This window comes from Pan paniscus, chromosome 20, assembly GCF_029289425.2.
Source record: "Pan paniscus chromosome 20, NHGRI_mPanPan1-v2.0_pri, whole genome shotgun sequence".
NCBI lineage: Eukaryota > Metazoa > Chordata > Mammalia > Primates > Hominidae > Pan > Pan paniscus.
The window spans coordinates 54,298,765-54,305,567 of record NC_073269.2 but is presented as its reverse complement, the minus strand read 5'-3'; positions in this window follow the sequence as shown (position 1 = coordinate 54,305,567).

Sequence of the window (6,803 nt, the reverse complement as noted above, 5' to 3'; positions counted from 1 at the left end):
AAGTTGCTTAGTTTCTATGTAATTGTGTAGTTCTGAATTTCCTCTTGGTATGGATTTCTAATTTTATTCCACTGTGGTCTGATAAGATGGTTCATGTAATTTTGATTTCTTTGGATATGTTGAGACTTGCTTAATGATCAAGTATGCACACAATTTTAGAGAATGTGCCGCGTGCAGATGAGATAAATATATACTCTATGGTTGTGGGTGGAGTGTGCTGTATAGATTTGTTAGATTCATTTGGTCAAGAGTCTAGTTTAAGTCTCGTTTTTCTTTGTGAGTTTTCTGCCTCAATGATCTGTCTAGTGCTGTCAGTGGGGAGTAATGTCCCCCACTATTATTGTATGGCTGTCTTTTTTTTTTCAGGTTTAGTAGTATTTGGCTTATAATCTGGGTGCTCTGAAGTTTCATGTGTAGGTATTTAAGATAGTTAAATCTTCTTGTTCAATTGAGCCCTTTGTCACTGTATAATATCCTTCTTTGCTTTTTTCCCTCTCATATGTTTAAAGTCTGTTTTAGCTGACACAAAAATAGCAACAAATCCTCTTATTTTTGTGTTCCTTTGGTGTGTTAGATCTTTCTTCATTCCATTACTTTGAGTCTGTGTGTGTTATTACATATGAAGTCGGTCTCTTGAGGGCAGAAGGTTGTTTCTTGTTTATAAAATCGAATTTGCTACTCCATGTCTTTTTTTTTTTTTTTTCTGAGATGGAGTTTAGCTCTTGTTGCCCAGGCTGGAGTGCCATGGTGTGATCTCTGCTCACTGCAACCTCTGGCTCCTGGGTTCAAGCGATTCTCCTGCCTCAGTCTCCCGAGTAGCTGGGATTACAGGCATGAGCCACCACGCCCGGCTAGTTTTGTATTTTCAGTAGAGATGGGGTTTCTCCATGTTGGTCAGGCTGGTCTCGAACTCCCAACTTCAGGTGATCTGCCCACCTCGGCTTCCCAAAGTGCTGGGATTACAGGTGTAAACTACCACATCTGGCCCCACTCCATGTCTTTTAAGTGAACAGTTTAGGCCATTTACATTCAATATTGATATTGATATATGAGTTTTTTCCTTGTCATAGTGTTTTTAGCTAGTTGCTTTGTAGTCTCAATTGTGTAATTGATTCATAGGGTCTGTGAGCTTTGGAGTTACATGTACTTTTGTGGTAGCAAGTATCATTTCTTCATCTACATATTTAGAACTCCTTTGTACAGTTCCTATAGGGCTGATCTTGTGGTAGTGAATTCCCTTCGTGTTAGCGTGTCATGAAAATATTTTATTTCTCCTGATTAAGCATAGTTTAGTGGGATTTGAAATTATTCGCCGGCAATTTTTTAATTTAGTGAGGCTAAAAGTAGGCCCCAATTCTCTTCTGGCTTGTAAGATTTCTGCTGATAAGTCCACTGTTGGTCTGATGGGTTTTTCTGTTCAGGTAATTTGGCCCTTTTGTCTCTTTGCCTTTAAGATTTTTTTCTTTAGTATTAACCTTGGGTAGTCTGATACCTGTATGCCTTAGGGATAGTCATCTTGTTTAGTATTTCACAGGAGTTCTCTAAATTTCCTGAATCTGAATGCCAAACACTCTAGGAAGATTAGAGAAAATTTCCTGAATTATTCCTTCATATATGTTTTCTAAGCTGCTCACTTTTTCCTCTCTCTCGAGAATGGTAATTTGTTGTACAGTGTTTACGTTATATTAGCTCATATTTCTCAAAGTCTTTGTTTGCTACTTAAAATTTATTTTGCTTTAACTGGATTAGTACAAGAGACTGGTTTTCAATCTCTAAAATTCTTTTTTTTTCTCTCTTTTTTGAGACAGAGTCTTGCTCTGTCCCCCAGGCTGGAGTGCAATAGCACGATCTTAGCTCACTGCAACCTCTGCCTCCCGGGTTCAAGCAATTCTCATGCCTCAGCCTCCCAAATAGCTGGGATTACAGCTACTACAGGCTGTCAGTACAGCCTGTACTGGTGGCGTGTGCCACCAGTCCGGCTAATTTTTGTATTTTTAGGAGAGACAGCGTTTCACCATGTTGGTCAGACTGGTCTCAAACTCCTAACCTCAAGTGATCCGCCCTCCTCAGCATCCCAAAGTGCTGGGATTACAGGCGTGAGCCACCATGCCCAGTCTGCTTCTATGTGCTTTTAGGGGGCTAGTCTCTCTATTAATTCTTTGTTTATAGATAGCTTTATTGTATTAGTTTTCTCAAATGCTGGTTATTTGTAGGTTGTAGGAGTGGTGAACTCTGCATGTATTCAGGCTCACTGTCTCCTACAGGGATGGGCTGGTGGAAGTCTCTGGAGGCTTAGCTTGCTCCCCAGTGCTGTGTGTACTTGTCAGCAGACATTTGTTGGGTTGTGCTGTTAACCCTGTAGGCCAGTAGGTGTTGCTTGTAAGTAAAAGTCAGCTGAGTGCTGTACAAGGACGTCAGATAAAGTTGTGATGGACTGTGCACATTGAGCTGCCCAGTAGATGGCATTTGCAGAGTCAATTGCAGTGGCCGGGTGCAGTGGCTCATGCCTGAAATCCCAACACCTTGGGAGTCCAAGGCGGGTGGGTCATTTGAGGCCCGGAGTTTGAGACCAGCTTGGCCAACGTGGTGAAACCCCGTCTCTAATAAAAATACAAAACAAAATTAGCTGAGGGTGGTGGTGGGCGCCTGTAGTCCCAGCGTCTCGGGAGGCTGAGGCAGGGGAATGGTGTGAACCCGGGAGGCGGAGCTTGCAGTGAGCTGAGATCACGCCACTGCACTCCAGCCTGGGCGACAGAGCGAGACTCCGTCTCAAAAAAAAATAAAAATCAAAAAAAATAAAAATAAAAAAATTGTCTGGGTGTGATCACGCGCGCCTGTAGTCCCAGTTACTGGGGAGGCTGAGGCAGGAGAATCGCTTGAACCTGGGAGGCAGAGGCTGCAGTGAGTGGTGATTGGGCCACTGCACTCCAGCCTGGGCGACAGAATGAGACTCCGTCTCAAAAAAAAAGAGTCAATTGCAGTGATGGCAGTGAAAATTTTACTTGGCCTTTGTTTATCAGAAGAAATACAGGGACATTCCTGCTGATTGGCATGGCATGGGGCTCCCAGGCGTACCAGTCTGCATTCTGCTGTGATGGGGCTAAAGGAGGAAAACTGAGTGGGCCTGGGTTGGGCAAGCCTGCAACTAGGCTCCCTCAGGTGGGTGAAAGACTGACGTTTGTGGGAGGCTAAGGGCAGTTCTCAGGCTGCTGGGACACCTCTCGAGGGAGGAACAGAGGCCCCTTCCTGACCCACAGAGCTTGCTTAGGGGAAGCAGGCAGCCTGGAGTTTTCAGCTTAGTGGTTGGCCCTGGAGCCCATCCAGCTCATGCTTCCCTGACCCAGTGGGTCTCCCTCCTACATTTGGCCCCGGCAGTAGGCCTGAGGGACTAGGCTCATCTCAAGCATCTTTGCCCAGATTGCTGAGCCATTCCAGGTGTTCTGGGCCTCAGAACTCCCCAGGGGAGAAACTGCAGTGATCAAGCCACACCCTTCCCAGTCCTGTCTTAGGAAGGGAGTCCCATGCATGAACCCTCACCGCTATCTAGTCTGTCTTCTGACAGTGGGAGCTCCTTTACCCCTTGGGATCAGGACACAAATCTCTACTCCATACCCCTGGGTGGTGTGCTTGAGTCCTGCAGAGTTGGGACTTGCCCTGTGGATTTGTCCTCTGGCCACACTGGCTGTGATATGGTGAACTGCTCCCAGGTTGTAAAGAAAACCCTCAGGTGAGGCAGTGAAGGCTGTGTTGTGGGCGTCCTCCTGTGTGAACGTCCAGGCAGGTGATCTTGGGAGGGACTGGCAAGCATGGGGTTGTGTGGTTCAGATGCATCTCATTCCTGCGGCACTGGTAATGGGGCCTGTCTTGGGCTTGTGAGTGAGTGCGCCTGGGGCCTGCCCTATCCCAGCCTGTCAGACAGCAGAAGCTGCAACCGCTTAGTGCAGATGGACAGCCTTGGAAGATGGGCACCCAGGATCGTGTTTTACTGCAGCTGTCCAGCACAGCGAAGCCTTCTGGGCTCCATTGAGGTTCAAACTGCACCTCTGCATGTTCTCTGGGCAGCTCCTCCTGCCAATCCAAAGGTTCTACCTGGGTCATGGGAGCTCCGGTTGCTTGGATCTCAGAAGTCCATGGTGGGAATGTGGTGCCCTGGGGTTCCTTTACTCACTCTTTGTTTGGGTCTGGTTCACGTCTGTGGGCCAATCGTGGTGCCTGGCAACTTTGAGCAGGCTGCCCTACTTTTTCCATCTTCAATCACAGTGTCTGCATTGCCTCTGTGTTAGTCCATTTTCATACTGCTATAAAGAGCTACCCAAGACTGGGTAATTTATAAACAAAAGAGGTTTAATTGACTCACAGTTCTGCATGGCTGGGAAGGCCTCAGGAAACTTAACAATCATGACGGTAGGTGAAGGGGCAGCAAGGCATGTCTTACATGGCAGCTGGAGAGAGAGACAGTGAAGGGGGAGGTGCCACTTTTAAACCATCAGATCTCAGAACTCCCTCACTATCATGAGAACAGCATGGGGGAAACCACCCCCATGATCTAATCACCTCCCACCATGTCCCTCCCTGGATACCTGGGGATTACAAATCAAGATGAGATTTGGGTGGGGACACAGAGCCAAACCGTATCAGCCTCTCTATCAACTTTCAGTGTTTTATCTCAAAACATCTTCTGAAAGTGTAAAGATTCACTTGATATTTTGCATCCTCTCCATGGAAATGGCACTTCCCAGCTGCATGTAGTCAGCCATCTTCAAATATTATCTGGTTTATGTATTCAGATTTTAACCATGGCTATTCTAAATTTATGTCATTCACAGATATTGTTTTGAATTCTTCTCTAAATATATTTGTAATCAGGTAGAGTCCAAAATTACTTCACATGAAAAAGACTCTAAGAAGTACTACTGAACACATATTTCTGTTAACTTTTATTGGATTAAATAATAATTTATGTTTCACCATGTTGGCCAGCATGGTCTCGATCTCCTGACCTCAGGTGATCCGCCCGCCTCAGCCTCCCAAAGTGCTGGGATTACAGGTGTGAGCCACCGTGCCCAGCCGAGAATCTGCATTTCTAACAAGCTCCTAGGGAATGTTCATGACACTGTTGCATGCACCACACTTTGAAAAGCAAGGGTCTAGCCAACCCCTCAGGTGACCCGAGACTCATAAGCAATACATGTTCATTTTTATTATTGTTTTAACTTTTAAATTCAGGGGTACATGTGCAGGTTTGTTGTATAGGTAAACTTTTATCATGGGGGTTTGTTGTACAGATTATTTTGTCACCCAGGTATTAAGCCTAGTACCCATTAGTTATTTTGCCCGATCCTCTCCCTCCTCCCCCCCCCCACCCCCTAGTAGGTCTCCATGTGTGTTGCCCCTCTCTCTGTGTCATTTCTTCTCATCATTTAGCTCCCACTTATAAGTGAGAGCATGCAGTATTTGGTTTCTGTTCCTGTGTTAGTTTGTTAAGGATAATGACCTCCAGCTCCATCCATGTCCCTGCAAAGAACATGATCTAGTTCGTTTAATGGCTCTATAGTATTCCATGGTGTATACGTACCATATTTTCTTTATCTAGCTTATGATTATTGATGGGCATTTAGGTTGATTCCAAATACATGTTTATTGTTATATACTTAGGAAGTTTTATAGTTGTTAACACAGCATTTATGTAGCCATGGATAACTGATAACCTCCATAAATCCAACCTGCTGCTTCCTTGAGACTTAATATATGAATGCTGATAGAATGGTATTTTTGGATCAAGATAGGAGGGTGTGATATGGGAACTTCTGGTCCCCACCTTTCTCAGGAGAGAGCTGTCTTTTGAAGAAATCCATTGCACGAAAAGCAGGCGAGAGAGGGGAAACCTGACATTGTTTGAGCCCCTGCAGTCAGCTGCCATCAAAGCCTTTGACTTCGCATGACTTGAACCACTGAATCATTTTTTTTCTTTTTTCTTTTTTTTTTTTACAGAGTTTCGCTCTGTCACCCAGGCTGGAGTGCAGTGGCACGATCTTGGCTCACTGCAACCTGCGCCTCTCGGGTTCAAGCAATTCTCATGCTTCAGCCTCCCAAGTAGCTGGGACTACAGGCACCCGCCACCACATCTGGCTAATTTTTGTATTTTTAGTAGAGACAGGATTTTGCCTTGTTGGCCAGGCTGGTCTTGAACTCCTGGCCTTAAGTGATCCACCTACCTCAGCCTCCCAAAGTGCTGGGATTACAGGTGTGAGCCACCACACCCGGCCTGAATTGTCTTTTATCTCAAGTTCCTTCATTGCTACTCAAAGTGTGCTCCACAACCCAGCACAACCACATCATCGGAGAGCTTCCTAGAATGTTGGGCCCTATCTTAGACCTACTGAGTCAGACTCTGTATTTTAAGAAGGTGCCCAGGTGACTCACGTTCACGCTAAAGTTTGAAAAATGCTGAGCTACTTCAACCTGGACTTTGTCACCTATAATAGAATTAAATCCCCTTCATCAGTTGCGACAACAGAAACCCCAACTCAAACTTCCTTAAATCATTAGGGTATCTTTGATTGGCCAGGTGCAATGGCTCACATCTGTAATTCCAGCACTTTGGGAGGCTGAAGCGGGGGCATCGCTTGAGGCCAGGAGTTTGAGAACAGCCCAAGTAACATAGCAAGAGACCTCATCTTTACAAAAAGTTAAAAAAAAAAAAAAAAAGAAAGAAAAGAAAAAGAAATTAGCTAGGTGGTAGCATGAGCCTATAGTCCTACTCAGGAGGCTGAGCTGGAGGATCCCTTGAGCCCAAGAGTTGG